General features: G+C 42.6%; 1 long non-coding RNA gene across 1 annotated transcript in view; it reads left to right on the forward strand.

The window, feature by feature from the left end:
- The window catches only part of LOC142492161 (uncharacterized), a 2,627-nt gene extending 25 nt beyond the window's left edge, over window positions 1–2,602 (forward strand). The window contains exons 1-2 of the long non-coding RNA XR_012800784.1: window positions 1–154; window positions 2,303–2,602. The exon at window positions 1–154 is cut by the window's left edge and continues 25 nt beyond it. This is a non-coding gene — a long non-coding RNA (uncharacterized LOC142492161). The remainder of the gene's footprint in view (window positions 155–2,302) is intronic.
- The last annotated feature ends 14,733 nt before the right edge of the window (window positions 2,603–17,335 follow it).

The raw sequence follows: 17,335 nt of genomic DNA on the forward strand, positions 1-17,335 counted from the left end.
GTGTGTGTAGCTGGCCTGCTGGGACTGGAGTCGGACGGTGGCCGGGCGCAGTCATCCTGCACACATGCCGTGTGTGGGAGGACAGCGGGGGCGGAGCCAACAGCTGAGATAGCTGCAAATGACGTCTGTGAGACTGCCTCCTGCCTGGAATAAGGTAAGGACAAGGGAGGGGGGGGGGAGAGAGAGGCCGAGAGGATGATGGATGATGGGGCATGGGGGGAGGATGATGGGGCATGGGGGGGGATATGATGATGGGGCATGGGGGGGGATATGATGATGGGCATGGGGGGGGGATATGATGATGGGGCATGGGGGGGGGGAATATGATGATGGGGGGAATATGATGATGGGGGGAATATGATGATGGGCATGGGGGGGGAATATGATGATGGGGGCATGGGGGGGGGGAATATGATGATGGGGCATGGGGGGGAAATATGATGATGGGGCATGGGGGGGGGGGAAATATGATGATGGGGCATGTGGGGGAAATATGATGATGGGGCATGGGGGGGAGAAATATGATGATGGGGCATGGGGGGGGGAATAGATGATGGGGCATGGGGGGGGAAATATGATGATGGGGCATGGGGGGGGGGGAAATATGATGATGGGGCATGGGGGGGGTATATGATGATGGGGCATGGGGGGGGAGATATGATGATGGGGCATGGGGGGGGAAATATGATGATGGGGCATGGGGGGGGGAAATATGATGATGGGGCATGGGGGGTAATATGATGATGGGGCATGGGGGCCAGCCTGGGCAGATAAGATGGGAGGCAGGGGTGGGGAATACGATGATGGGGCATGGGGGGCCAGTCTGGGAGATGAGATCATGATGAGGGGGGGAGGTGGGGGTATTTTTAAATGTATTGGGGAGGTGGAGCTATTTTTTTAATGTATTGGGGAGGTGGGCTATTTTTAAATGTATTGGGGAGGTGGGGCTATTTTTTAAATGTATTCGGGGGAGTGGGGTATTTTTAAATGTATTTGGGGGCATGGGGTTATTTTTATATGTATTCGGGAGTGTGGGGGTATTTTTTATATGTATTTGGGAGTGTGGGGGTATTTTTATATGTATTCGGGAGTGTGGGGGTATTATTTTAATATGTATTCGGGAGAGTGTGTGTGTGGGGGGGGAGAGAAGACAGGGGGGGAGAGAGAGAGAAGAGGGGATTGAGCGAATGGGGGGGGGAGAAGGGAGATGGGTGGGGAGACAGAGAATAGAGGGGATTGAGCGAATGGGGGGGAGGGAAGGGAGAGAGAATAGGGGAGACAATGGGAGAGGGTGAGAGAAAATGGGGGGGAAGTAGAGAGAGAATGAGGACAGGGCCGCCAACAGGCCCGGTGAGTCAGTCAACCACCCTCTCTCTCTCTCTCCCCCACCCTCTCTCTCTCCCCCACCCTCTCTCTCTCTCCCACCCTCTCTCTCTCTCTCCCACCCTCTCTCTCTCTCTCCCACCCTCTCTCTCTCTCCCACCCTCTCTCTCTCTCCCACCCTCTCTCTCTCTCCCACCCTCTCTCTCTCTCCCCCCTCTCTCTCTCTCTCCCACCCTCTCTCTCCCACCCTCTCTCTCTCTCTCTCCCACCCTCTCTCTCTCTCCCACCCTCTCTCTCTCTCTCTCTCCCACCCTCTCTCTCTCCCACCTTCTCTCTCTCCCACCTTCTCTCTCTCTCTCCCACCCTCTCTCTTGCCCACCCTCTCTCTCTCTCTCCCACCCTCTCTTTCTCCCACCCTCTCTCTCTCTCCCACCCTCTCTCTCCCACTATCTCTCTCTCCCACCCTCTCCCTCTCCCACCCTCTCTCTCTCCCACCCTCTCTCTCTCCCACCCTCTCTCTCCCACCCTCTCTCTCTCTCTCCCACCCTCTCTCTCTCTCCCCCACCCTCTCTCTCTCTCCCCCACCCTCTCTCTCCCACTCCCCCACCTTCTCTCTCTCTTCCCCACCCTCTCTCTCTCCCCCACCCTCTCTCTCTCTCCCCCACCCTCTCTCTCCCACTCCCCCACCTTCTCTCTCTCTTCCCCACCCTCTCTCTCTCCCTCTCCCCCACCTTCTCTCTCTCTCTCCCCCACCCTCTCTCTCTCTCCCACTCTCTCTCCCACCCTCTCTCTCTCTCCCACCCTCTCCCCCACCCTCTCTCTCTCTCCCACCCTCTCTCTCCCACCCCCTCCCTCTCCCACCCTCTCCACCCCTCTCCCACCCTCTCCCACCCTCTGTTTGTCACCCTCACCCACTCTCTCTGTTTTATCTTAACTGCACTATACCTACACCGAAATAACCTATTCTGCTTTCTTCCAGATCTGACTCAAGTTTCACACGGGAGACATCGAAAGACAGGTAGAGAACACCTCCCCTCCAGTATAGTACCTTGAGGGACTGCGGATCAGGTAAGATCCCAGGTGGGATTGCTGCTTTGGAAATTGTTAAGAGGGGGCATCCTGACACTGGTTAATGTGTTCAGAAGTCATTCACGTCTGGTTTTTTTTTTGGTTCGGTTAGTGAGGTCAACACACACACACACACACACACACACACACACACACACACACACACACACACACACACACACACACACACACACACACACACACACACACACACACACACACACACACACACACAGTACTTTTCGAAATAAACCTACGTTTCTATGAAAATGTAAGTTGTTTTTTTTTGCGGCCCACCTAGACTTAAACCTTGTTTATTTGGCCCTTGTTAGCATTTGAGTTTGACATGCTTGCTCTAGATAAACAATGGCTGTATGGTACATCTCCATGTAGCAAAACAACCACAACCTTGTCCTTGCCAAATATTGTAGGGGCACAAACACGTGGCCTCAGCAGAAATAGCGCAAAGTGTACTACCCAGATGGACCCCACCCCTTGTAAAAGGGTAAGATAATAAAGCAATATTAAAATAAATAATGTATCTTCTTACATGTCAGTTAATATATATTAAAAAAAATGTTTTATTTCTGCCATGTGAGATACATTTTTTTAAATGCTTTATCAATGTTAGCGTTTATTTTTTTAATATATAGTTTTCTGTTAATAGTCATATGCCATTCATATACAGGCAAACCAAATTACATGCAATGGTTATTATAATTCTTTTTTTTACATCAACAGTGTGCAATGTATGGATATACACAAGCAAACACGGCCACTAACAACAACTAATGTGCTTCCCAAGTCAATTAAGACAGTGACACATAGCTCTATATATAGGTTATTTTATGAAGCATGACTGCACACTGTATTTGTATATATTTGTTTATTCTTAATGAATATATGAATATAATATTGTGCATAGCCAAAGAAAACTTAACATTTATTAATACCATCTCCAAAGGAATTGGCCTACAGTACATACATTTACCACACAGTAGGAAAAGCATCTGAGCACGATAACGTGAACTAGTGCAATCATTTCATTGACAGAAAAATGTCCTAATGAATAATATCATTTTAGACAGTATTATTTTTATGAAGGTAATAAACACACTTAATGTGACACACTTAAGTGAACATTAGAGTTTTGCAAAAAAAAAAAAACACATTTGCAAGGAGGAAAAGTCCTTTTCCAGCATCACCTCATTAGAAAACATCTGTGATAAAAATATAAAATAAAGTGCTCCTATTATACATAATTTAAACGCAGAATGGACAGCAAGTGTTTTAGCAGACTTTTGTGTTTCTCTAAATATCTATTAATGTTTTTTTTTGTTTTTTTTTGTGGGAATTGCCAAAACCCCTATTAGCCACATTTGGCTAAGCTGGCTATTCACCATTTAGTTCAGAGGTTGGGGGAAGGGGGTGGGTGATGGGGGTATTTGCCCCAGGGAGGGTAGTTATGCCCTGGGGTGGCTGTGGTTGTGGTTAACCCCTTGATTATCTTAGTGGTTAGCAAAGCATTGCATGCTAAGGGGGTAGGCAGTCTTGTTTTATACTGATATAACCCCCTTTGTAGCCCTGTGTGGTCAGGTAGTCATAGAAAGCCATGAGTACAAATGTGGACAGATATATTTTTGAGTATTCCACCAGGAAACGGTAGTTGAAAGCTACCTGACCACTGCCTGTTTGTATATATATATATATATATATATATATATATATATATATATATATATATATATATTCAGTATATATTCACACTGAAATGTAAGAAGATACACACTTTCTTATAACATTGCTCAATTTTCGTACGCTTTTAGAAGGGATGGGTCCACCTGGGTAGTACACTCCATGCTGTTTCTTCTCAGGCTATGTGTTTGTGCCCCTATACTACTTGGAAAGGGCAGGGTTGTGGTTGTTTTGCTACATGGAGATTTATTTATTTATTTATTATTTATTTATAAAATATTTTACCAGGAAGTAATACATTGAGAGTTACCTCTCGTTTTCAAGTATGTCCTGGGCACTGAGTAAAACAAAATAATACATGGTTACAAATACAGTTACATAAATGAACAAGGTATACATTATATACAAGACATTGCATGCACAGTTAAAGAAAATATATATTATGAGCGTATGAAACAGTTACAGACCAGATTAAAGTGTGAGACAGCCTTAGATTTGAAAGAACTTAAAAGCTGGTGGTGGATATGAGAGTCTCTGGTAGGTTGTTCCAGTTTTGGGGTGCACGGAAGGAGAAGGAGGAACGTCCGGATACTTTGTTGAGTCTTGGGACCATGAATAGTCTTTTGGAGTCTGATCTCAGGTGATAGGTACTGCATGTGGTAGGGGTGAGGAGCTTGTTCAGGTAGCTGGGTAGCTTGCCCAGAAAGTATTTGAGGGTGAGACAGGAAAGGTGAACTTTGCGCCTAGACTCTAGTGATGACCAATCTAGTTCTTTGAGCATTTCGCAGTGATGTGTGTTGTAGTTGCATTGGAGAACAAAACGACAAATTGAATTGTAGAGGGTGTCAAGTTTGCTAAGGTGGGTTTGAGGAGCCGAGCCATATACTATGTCTCCATAGTCAATAATTGGCATTAGCATCTGCTGTGCAATACGCTTTCTGACCAGGAGACTTAGGGAGGATTTGTTCCTGTAAAGTACCCCTAGTTTGGCATAGGTCTTGGTTGTCAGGGTATCAATGTGCATCCCGAATGTTAAGTGGGAGTCAAACCATAAGTCCAGGTATTTAAAACTAGTGACAGGTGTTAGGGTGGTGGTAGCGTTGGTTCTAATCAGGAGCTCAGTCACTGGAAGCTTTACAAATTTAGTCTTGGTCCCAAATACCATTGTTACAGTCTTGTCAGTGTTTAAAAAGAGTTTGTTTTGGGAAATCCAGTGTTCGAGTCTCAAAAAGTCAGACTGAAGTATGTGTTGAAGGTCAGAGAGGCTATGGCTGTGTGCATACAGGATTGTGTCATCTGCATACATGTGTATTGAAGCTTCCTTACAAGCTGTGGGAAGATCATTAATGAACACTGAGAAGAGTAGGGGCCCCAGAACAGAGCCTTGCGGTACACCACAGGTGATATCCAGGGGGTTGGAGTTAGAGCCTGAGATGGACACATGTTGGGATCTTCCTGATAGGTAGGACTGAAACCAGTTTAAAGCATGTTTCCCTATTCCAGAGCTCTGGAGTTTGTTAAGCAGGATAACATGATCAACTGTATCAAAAGCCTTTGCAAAATCTAGGAATACTGCACCAGTGAGTTGTCCCCGTTCCATTCCACACTGGATTGCATTGCAAACTTTTAGCAGGGTAGTTACGGTGGAGTGTTTGGGACGAAACCCAGACTGGAATTGGCTAGGGAAATTTGTCTTGGTATAGAAATCGCTTAATTGGGAGTGGACACATTTTTCCATAACTTTGGATAGAATTGGAAGAAGTGAGATTGGCCTGTAGTTTGAGACAGTGTTTTTGTCCCCACTTTTGAAGATTGGGACAACTCTGGCAGTTTTCCAGGTCTTAGGGATATGGCCTGCAGACAGGATAGAGTTGACTATGGACGCAATTGGTTTGGCAATGGCTGGGGCACCAAGTCGTAGGAACCTAGATTGTAGTAAGTCGGGTCCACATTGGCTGCTTAGTTTTAGTTTGAGGAGCGCTTGTGTAATCTCCTCTTCAGATACTGGGCTAAATTGAAAATTGTGGGCAGTGTTGGGAGGGGGTGGGACTATAGGGGTACTCCCAGGATGAGATTCAGGTTTGGGGTTTGTGCTGCGTTTCGCTAATAAGTTAGTGGCACACCCCACAAAGTAATCATTGAATGCATTTGCAATGTCAGTGGGGTTTGTCAGAGTAATTTCCCCCTTAGTGATATTACTTGGTTGTTGATGGTTAGGAGGCTGGAATATATTGTTGATAACCTTCCAGAAGTTAGCTGGGTTTGATGTATTTTGGTGGAGATTGTCAGAGTAATATTGTGCTTTTGCATACCTTGTTTGCCTTGTGCACACGTTCCGCAGGCATCTGTAGTGATTGAGATCCTTGGTAGTGCCAGTTACTTTGTAGCTTTTCCACAAGGCATCCCTGAACTGGTAGAGTGCTATAAGGTCAGGTGTAACCCATGGAAGGTGGGCACCCCGTACCCTTATTCTGCATAGTGGAGCATGGGTATCGCAGAGTTTTAAGAACTCGGATTGGAAATAGTCGAGCGCAGAATCAGGGTCGGGAATTAAATCGATTCTGTGCCATGGGCAGTTGGTAAGGTCATCCAGAAACTGTTGTGGGTTAAAGTTTTTAAATGTTCTAGTGAGGAGAACTTTAGGGCTTGAATGGGGCGGTTTAATTTTCCTTACACAGTACACTATTGCATGGTCACTGAAAATATCAGGAAGGATGCCAGAGGATTGGATTCTACTGGGGTTTGAGGAGAGAATCCAGTCTAGCAAGGAATGGTTATGCGACTTCAGGTTTATTCGTGTGGGTTGGGAAATGAGTTGCGATAGGTTAAGTGACTTGAGTTGTATCTGGATTTTGTGGTTTTTAGGGTCAAGCCAATTGAAGTTGAAATCCCCTAGAACTAGCAGCTCACTCTTCTCATTCAGAGAGGAAATGGAGGCAAGAAATTGGGTGATATCAGTCAAGGATTGTAGAGGGGCTTTAGGGGGGCGGTAGATGCCAGCAAGCAAGATGGGCTTAGAAAAGGGGAGGCAGATTTTGCCAACTAGAGTTTCAAAAGAGGGTGGACTTGGTGGGCAATGTAACAGTGTAAATTGTAAGGTGTCTGCAATATAAAATAACACCCCTCCTCCTCTCTTTGACCTATCTCTCCTAAAAATGGAGTATCCCTGAATGGCGATATTTGCATCAGGGGTTTTAGAGGATAGCCATGTTTCTGTAAGAACGATGGCTTTGGGTTTATGCATAAGGCACCATGCCCTTAGTTCATCCAGTTTGGGCAGCAGGCTCCGGATGTTTATATGGGCGACAGATAGCCCTTTTTGGAATTTAAAGGTGGAATTCTCAGGGGCATGGGACAGAGCTGAAATGGGAGGACCTGGGTTAGTTTCAACATCACCTGCTAGAGAGAGTAATAGTATGAGTAGAAATTTGGGTAGTTGTTTGCAAGTTGTAAATTTGTGGTGTTTTCCATTTGAGTGTGCAGTGGTTGGTGTGCTGGTTTTTAGAGTTCTCCACCAACATTCAGTAGATAGTGCAAGGCTTTTGAGTAGTCCAGGGTGTATGGTGATGTTGGGTGTGGACCAGGATGGAGGAGTTTGTAGTGGATAGAGGGAGTAACATCTCCATGAGGCCAGGAGAAAGAAAAAAGTTAAAATACATAGCAGGTTCATGATGCCAGAGGTAGGCAGTGCTGCAAGGAGCTGTTGTGAGCAGAGTGAGTGTGTGCAGACTAAACTGCAGGGGTGGGCCTGTACCTTGTCAAGTGTTTTGCTGCATTGCAATGCTAGGGTCAATTCAGGGTTTCAGTGTTTTGTGCAGTCAGTTTTGGGAGAGGCTGCAGTGAAAGAAGTTGTAAAGGGGTAGGGGGGTTAAACTATGCAGGCTAACAAGCATGGGATCAAAGTGTGATCTGAATAGCTTACCGTTTGTTGTCTTGAGTTAAAGAGTTTGCAGAAAGAAGCAGTCCCCAGTCACCTCTAGTCAAACTGTAGTCTAACTGTTTTTATCACTTAAAAACCTCACTTTAAATGCCTCACTGCCTAATGCAGTTCCTGCCCAATGCAGCGAAGGTGTTAGTATTATACACAAAAAAAAAGTCACATGACCCTCCCCCTCCCCAATCAGCCAGCTTGTTCCATTTGGTCAATTAACAGCACAGAGTTAAGAGGGAAAAAAAAAAAAAACTTTTTACATTCAAACATACTAACATATACAGTAGCGACATCTTTAATTCGAGTGAATGCCGGCGGCATGCCGGGATCTACCCCAGCTGCCGCCAGTCAAAAACGCGCGCCGCCGCGTTTCCCCCACGCACCCCCCCTCCACATCGCGCGCAATTACCCCCCCAAAGACACCCCGAACCCGGCTTCTACTTTGCCCCTCTGCTTCCCCGCACCCCCGCTTACCTAGATTTGAACTCCAGGGGTGTCGGGGAAGCCTGGGGAAGCCGGGGAAGACGGGGAAGCCGGGCGCGCTTGTGACTGTGACGTCACAGTGCGCCGCCACGCGCCGCGGCTACCCGCTTCCCAGCCTCATACAGCCAGCGGCATTTGCTCGAATAAGAGCTGCCGCTGCTGTATCAATTCAACAAGGCCAGATTCAGTCTTATACAGATGTACAGCCATTGTTTCTCTAGAGGCAGCTGTTGCCACTGTTGTCCTGAGTCTTGAGGTCTGTGTATGCCAAATGGCCATAACCTGTTCCATGATGCCACAGACCTGATCAGTTCTTGATTTTATCTGCATTGCAAAGTTTTGAATTTTCTGTCCAATTTTGCTGCAGTAGGAATCCATTTTTCTTTTTATGGTGAGCAGGTTAGCTTCCTTTTGAACCTGCAACTCCTGTTTCCTTTGTGGATTATGGTGAGTTTTCGCATAAGGGACTTGCCTTATGTAGTACCATTGGAGGAGGTAGAAAAATGGAGCTGCCTCGCTGGTCGCGGTGATTGTTCACTGTGGCAGAGCAATGCATTCTACAGAAGCCATTTGCCTCGGTTGCACTTATGGTGACAATGTAGTCTCTGCTGGAGGTGATTCTGTTCTCTCTCTAGTGAAGACAGGCTCAGAGGTGAGTTGGTCATGGCATTGTGCTCCTGGATGGACATATACGAAGGTAACATAGAATTTATTTAGTAAAGATTTACTATATCATTATTTGTGATGCTTTCACAGATTTACATGTAGTCACATGTAAAAGTATGTGTATGACATATATTTTAATTCATATTTGGAATAATTATATGGGATTGAAATGTCTATTGCACATTGCAAGTGCGCATTTTATATTTTTTACATAAAGATTTAGTCTATCAGTCTGATCGCACTATGTAGTTTTTCCCTCTCTCCAATATCGTATCTCATCATCGGTTGTGCCATTGAGGGGAGTCCCTGTCAACACACATCCACTACGGGTAGCAGCCCTTCTTGCAAGTGCTTTTTATTCATCTGCATCCTGTGAGTAGGCTGGGTATACGAGCCAAGAATATACAGAGTGCCTTATCTCAGATTTACATACATCTGCACTTATATCATGTGTTTTGTTTGTTTTTTCTCCCTTATATGCCCCCCCTGGATTGTTTGAGAATATTGAAATGTCTATTAACATGGAGTAAAATGTGACATAAAATGTACATAGAATTTCTTCTTAACGTTGATTATTATGATATCTAATTAATATTTTGTATTGAAATGCATTGTGATGTTAAGTCAGTAACTTTCTGTGTGTTACATGTACTGTATATAATAATGTGTATAAACCCACTTATCAGTTGGTATCAGTTACCCTTGGGTAATAAATATAAAATAAGTCTAAACCAATGTGGCTAAATAAACAGGTAGGGGAGGAAATAAAAAAGAAGAAGCAGGCGTTTAGATACTTGACGTCAGAAGGGATGGAGGCATCATATCAGAATTATAATGAATGTAACAGAAGTTGCAAAACTGCAATAAAATTAGCAAAAATGGATAATAAAAAAAGGATTGCAATAGAAACTAACATAACCCCTAAAAAGTTATTTGAATACCTTAATAACAAAAAAAAAATAGAAAAGAAAATATAGAACCCTATCAGCGTGAGATGGGTAGGCAGATTATTGGAGATAAGGAAAGAGCAGAGGTATTAAACACATTCTTTGCCTCTGTGTTTACCAGGGAAGAATCAATAGCAATAGTAGTGCCACAGGATGAAGCCAAAACCTCTATTTTAACGAACAATTGGTTAACTGAGGAAGAAGTTTATACTGTAGGTGAATTGATCAAATTAAAGTAAATAAGGCACCTGGCCCTGATGGCATGAACCCAATAATTCTTAAGGCGTTAAGTTCAGTAATGGCCAAACCGTTGCATTTAATATTAAAGGGCTCCATTTCCACACGCACAGTAACACAAAATTGGCGTAAAACAGATGTGGTGCCTATATATAAAAAGGAAGCTACTGTAGATCACAACTGGGGATTTACAGACCTGTAATCCTGACATCAATAGTGGGGAAGCTACTTGAAGGTTTAATACGGGATAATAATCACAATAGGCCATGCCAAACTAACCTTATTTGTTTCTTTGAGGAGGTACGGTAAGTAGGAATTTAGACCAGGGTAATGCAGTTTATATGGTCTAACTAAATTTTGCAAAGGCTTTTGATACGGTTCCAGGTGAGGTTAGTGTACAAAATAAAGCAAATTGGATTTGAAAACTGGTTGAAGGATAGACAACAGAGAGTTGTTATAAATTGAACTTTTCAGGTTGGGCAAGAGTTGTGAGTGGTGTACCTCAGAGATCGGGACTGGGACCCCTGCTTTTTAATTTGTTTATTAATGAACTTGGTGTTTTCATAGAGAGCAAAGTCTCCATCTTTGCTGATTACACTAAATTGTGTAAGGTAGTAGAATCAGAGCAGGATGTAATTTCTCTCCAGAAGGACTTGGATAGACTGGAAACTTGGTCAGGTAAATGGCAGATGAAGTTCAATACAGATAAATGTAAGGTTATGCATTTGGAAAACTAGAATAAACAGGCAACTTACACATTAAATGGGGATACATTAAGAGAATCTTTGATAGAGAAGATTTAGCAGTGCTTATAGACAGCAGGCTTAGCAATAGTGCCCAAAGTCATGCAGTAGCTGCAAAGACAAACAAAATATCATCTTGCATTAAACAGGCAATTGATGGAAGGGAGATAAACACAATTATACCCCTTTATAAAGCATTAGTTTGATGGTAAGGGGTAACCAGGCTATATAATAAAGGTTACGCCCTCTGGTTACCCCTGAAATGGTGGTGTCCCTGGGAGCTACATAAGCATGATAAGCCAGAGACAAGGAATAATACATGTTGAAAATAAAGTGACATAGCTTTTTTCTGTTTCCATGTTCCCTTGGCCATAGAACTGTGAGATTTCTTGTGTGTCAGTTTTAGGGGGGATATTTGGGTAAAAATACAATTATTTTGTTTGCAGGAGTTTGGGGGCCAAAGTTACCAGTAGTCCTTTCATTCTCCCTGGTGAGCAGGCATGATTTGTTGGTATGCGGGGTTAATAACACTGGAAAACCAGTGTCCCCCAGACTCCATGATTTTGAGCTCAAATATCCCAAATCCATTTCCCTTATAAGTATAAGATTCCCCAGTGTGTGTATGCAGCAGGAAGGAGTAGATAGAGGGTATGAATAGAGGATTTGTGTGGGTGATTTTTATTAAGGGGTAAAGAAGATGTTGGGAGAGAGGTGTATAAATAATGGTGCAGTGGGAGTGGGGAAATTGGAGAGAACAGAGACGTTCACAAAGTAGTGAGGAAACAGTAAGCAAAAAAAGTACATGGTGAAATGCAGGAGGAGACAGTCCAGGTATTGGAGGATAGGAAGAGTAAAAAGAATAATAGCATTTATAAATCAAGTTCTCACAGCTGCAGAGTTGTTGTTGTGCAGAGTCCAGATCTTCCTCCAATCTTCACCTCCATTGTCAACTCCAAAATTAACTCCAGACACTTTCAATGTTACACTTTAAAATGTTGCACAGTGTGAAAGGTTGAGTCCCAGCCTTTTTATTTAAAGAAGCAGCAGCAGCAGCATCAGACCCTGGGAAGAATGAAAGAGGCTTTTGCTGTTCTCTGAACCTTCTTTTTATTAGGTGTTCCACATTCAGGTGTACAACAACGAGTTCCCCCAGCGTGATGTCTCCATACAGAGAGTAGCCAGCAATATCTGCATTAGAAAGTTTGCATCCTTTCACTGAAGTTCCACAGACATCCTCATATCACATAACAGCAACAAGGAGTGCAGAAAGAGACAACCTCACATCACATAGCAGCAACAAGGAGTGCAGAAAGAGACATCCTCATATCACATAGTAGCAACAAGGAGTGCAGAAAAAGACCCCAGGGAAAGAAACCCCCTCCCTTTTATTACTGGTTAATTAGGACAAAACCAAATAAAGTAAACCACACAGGGGAGTTTTCTCCCAAAACTTACACAATTAGCAAACATAATACACTTCACACAACATACAATTTTCTATAGTAAGCCCCAAAAAAACAGTACCTTTCACAAACATCCCATGCATGTCTTTACTCTGCAAAATAAATGACATTCAGTATCACTTACTTTAATTCCCACCCCCCCCCCCATACCATGGTATAATCTACCCTGGATGGTATACTGGAAGGAAACGCCCTTTTCCTTTTTAACAGTGACTGCCCATGGCTGTGTAACATCAAACTGTGTTTAACACCAACCAGACCTGTATTGTACTGACTGACCTCAGGACACCACATTAAAGGTTAGTAAAGTTTCAGATAAAGGAAACAAAAAAGATCGCTGGGCCCAGCAAAAAGCAAAACAGAAAGAAAGAAAGGTGGTGCACTTCATGCCAGAAAGCAAACATGCATTTAACTTACACAATAGTACAAGCAGCCCTGTCACACACAGCCATATGGCTCACAGCCAAACGAGCCTGCCTTATATAGTTAAACACATTCAATTGACTAACAATTAATTGAGGGGTAGGCCTATTCAGCTCATACCAGGTAGATGTTAATTTGATTAAAGTTCCTTCAGTTGTTAGATAGAAATCAGACTAGTCATACCAGGTAGATGTTAATTTGATTAAAGTTCCTCCTTTGACTGCTATAGTGGCTTATGCACATATTATATGGACATGATATACCACTGTACCAATCAATGGGTACAGGGTGGGTATAGTGGGCCCGGGTGGGTGGTTGGGTCTACCTGGTTGGTATTGGGGGAGGGTGGATTAACCCTTAATTACTATAGCGGTTACTAACCGCTAATGTGATTAAGGGGTTAGGGGCCATTAGATTGTGTTTTTTAGTGTATTGTTTCTGACAACAGAGGACATGGACGGTGATGAGGATGAGGACGTCCTTAATGCTGGCAGGGTAAGTACAAGTTTGATTTAATTTATGCTGCTGGTTGATGTTTTATTTTAAATGGGCAAATACACTCTTACCCATATGTGGATAACTGTAATTTTGCCCATTACTGTACTGTATGCATTGAGGGGGTGGAGGGTGTATTTATATCCATTTATTGCACATTTTATTTTTTCGGCACATGATTGGTACCGCAGGCCAGCGGGGCCCCCAGACACCCGTGGGGAACACCTGGAGACTCCCAGACACCAATGGGAACCACCTGGAGGCCCGCTGGGACCACTCGAGGACCCCCGCCGGCCTCTGGTATCAATCCTGTGCATAAAAAATAAAAAATGCTTTTATATGGGGGCACAGAGGGGGGTAGGTTGTGTATTGGTGGTTAGTACATATTGTAATAATGCCAAGTACACTCTTCACTCACCCCCTCTGCACCCAATAAACCTGCTGTTGTTCCTTAACCCCTTCATTGCCTTAGCGGTTAGACGCTAAGGTAATGAAGTTGCCTGTAAATGCATTTTTATTACATCTGATTCATGCTGGGGGGCATGAATCTGATGCAGGAAAAATGCATTTTTTTTCCTTTCCACTCTCGGCTGATTCTCACCACCCTCACTTCAACTTTTCCTGGTGGGAGGATTTTTAGAGGAAATCACCATTCTAGAGCTGCAATTAGCCTCGATAAGCTAATCACGGCTACTAGAATTGCACGGATTTGAAAACCTGCCAATAAGTGGCTTATCAACGCTCGTTTGCGGAATTTTTTTTCTTGGCAAAAAAAATACCAAAACGGGCTTTTATTGGCGACTTATCGGGGCTTAATGAATACAGATGCAGTGGCCCTTATTCGAACATATCACGGAGTCGTTTTCGTGTGCGCTGCTGTACTCCACGCGGCCAATTACGCGGTTGCTTTGTTTGAATTTCATGGATCCCGATTTCTTTGGGTACAATTCTTCACGTTTCCGTGGCAGAAATGAATGAATTGTAATGTGTACAGTACGGTACTGTGTCAATTTGCAGGTTTTTAAAAACCAGAAAAATGCAATTTTCTGCACTCGATAAAAACGATTCAACACGCGCCATGACATGGGTATTCCAAGGTATACAACGCGTGATATGTTAACGGCCGCTGCATCTGTAGCAGTAGGCGTTTTTGGAGAAAAGGGCTCGATAAATGACTTATCGGTGCTTATAACATAGGTCCCAAGTTTTAAAAAGGAAAGTGACTCTAAGGAGGTTTTTCTTTTCCTTCATAACAGCAATTTGTTCACTTTAACAATGTATCAACCTTTGTTTAACTTATTTTTACTATATACTGCACCGACACACTTTATTCGAGCAAATACCCGGTATGTACCTGGCAGATACCTGGAATGCGCCACTCCTCACCTCTGACAAGCCCCGTTGCGTTTGCCTTCCCAGCCTGGGTTCATGCCTGGCTGATGGGCGGCTGATCTGTTAAATGATAATGATTAGGATTTAATAGGCTGCAATGCTTCGCGTGTCTACCAGATGGCATAAATTCATGAATTGTAATGCAGTATATATATATATACTGTGCATTATTGCAGCCAGCGGGAATAAAATGCTTCAATCCCTGCTTGGAAATACCTCAATGCACTCGGGCAGAAAACAGTCACAAACCTCAATACACCCGGGTATACCCGAATTCGTGGGACTAGCCATGCTCGAATAAAGTGTGTCGCCAGTGTATATTATAGGGAGAAAGAGAGAAAAAATATATATGCTGTTTTAGTTGGACTTACTGAATTTGCCATACTGTTCCTTTCTTACTCAAAACTAGAACCCTATTTTTTCCAAAACATGGAAAGCAAAATCTACTTTATACTTATCTTTCAAGAAAATGGTCAAGCTTCAGTGAAAACTGCTTAGTACTGTAGTGCCGACGGTTATTCTAAAACAAATCAGTGGCAATTACCAAAAAGACCTAGGTACATCCTGGGTACATGCTGGGTACATGCTGCAACATTTCAGTGACATTTATGCAGAGACTAATGGCCCATCGGATTAACAGCGGGGGTCCCTGGCAGTCCCATTCAAACTGAATGGGACTGTCAGGGACCCCTGCTGTGTTAATCCGATGGGCCATTAGCCTCTGCAGAAATGTCACTGAAGTGTACCCAGCATGTACCTGGCTAGTTTAAGGCAAGTTTAAGGCAAGTTTTAGAATACTCATTGGCTCGTCTGTAAGTCTGAGATATGCAATATTTTACAAGTTTACTTTGCAGGTTAAAAATATATTTATATTTTAAGAAATGCATGAAATAAAAAAACTTGATCAATTTTAAATTTGTACGTTCGCAAGCAAAAAAATGCATTCTATTACAATTGTCGAATATTTGTTTTTATGAACATTTGACACCAAAGAGTGTAGTAAAATCTGAGACAATCACCAAACATTCCTAAAAATATAATTGCCTATAGGAACATTTGCTTTCGGTGATTTTTTAGCCAAAAAAAAATTGTCGACCTCGTAAAATCCCTCATTAACCACATTTGCAAACTATTATTATCAAGATTTCTCCCACATCTAATCACAAGAAACTAAAGGTTTCCAGAATTGCGACAATATATAATCATTTACAGTACATATGACAGGGCGCATGAAACAACTGTCTATAAGAATTACTGTACAGCAGGTGAATAAAATACTCATAACTTTCAATGTGTCTGTTCTTTCTTCATCTTTCCTATACTGAATTGTTCCAAAGGCATATGCCAGATAACATCACTAATATTAGTTTAGTATTCATTCCTGCTATTTCAATTTCCTCTAGACTATAAACAAATCTACACTGGCATGTGGTCTCTTTTTTTCCATTGTATAATAAACAACACAGTAAAAAAAAATCTAAATCTTTATTAATGACATGTACACTAAACCTGTGTGTCTAGGACATCTGGTGCATTAAGTAAGTCTGCACAAAGTGTTTACTTCTTACATGCACATTGGCAATATTTTGCCAAGATTAGCAAATTATGCCATCCACGCTTGCGATGAATAATTTAGTTACAGCATCACTAATTTATTTTGTACATGTAGGAGGTCCAAGGTAATCAAATTATTTGTGTTTTATGAATATGCTTTTAGCACACCAGAAGGCCATTATTTATGAAAAGTGCATGTATGCGTTTATTATTTTCCAGCCTTTGGGCTGTTATTAATGATATTCATTCTGAAAAGGAACATCTTAATGGGAAGCATGCTTCATAACATAGAATAATTGAGTATATTTTCATTCTACATTGATTTTCATGTAATTTGTTTCCAATTGGTGTTCCGTTCCTATTGAAAATCATAACATTTTCCAAGTGTCACTTTCCAAGATTTGAACACAAATCATTTACATTTTATGTAAATGCATATAAATCTTTGTCCTTCAAATAGTAGCATTTCTTTCAAAAGCCATCAATTTAGGGAAAAAATTGGAACATACCCTTATGTCAGCAAATGGAAACTTTAATGTACAAAGGTGGTTGAAAATAATGTGTAAATATTAACTGTGCTGGGCTTTACATGTAGATAATGTATCTAAACAAATTGAAAAACTACTTACAGTACATTAGGCATTTTAATGTATTATTTTTCATGGTGTTTCCTAAAATAAAAACTGTTATATAGGGTCACGGGAGACCAGGACTATCACACCAGGGATCAATTCGCTAGACAGAAACACAGAGTTTATCAAATGTATTTATTGGAAAAAGAAATAGCCACAACTATTTACAGTAAATAAACACACACTTACCAGTGGGAGACCAGACGCGGTAGCTGGGACCTGTCTGTGACGCGGGAGAGGTGAAACCTACCGTGATGACCGAGGAAAACTTTGTTGTGAGTGT

Source organism: Ascaphus truei, chromosome 4, assembly GCF_040206685.1.
Source record: "Ascaphus truei isolate aAscTru1 chromosome 4, aAscTru1.hap1, whole genome shotgun sequence".
Lineage (NCBI taxonomy): Eukaryota > Metazoa > Chordata > Amphibia > Anura > Ascaphidae > Ascaphus > Ascaphus truei.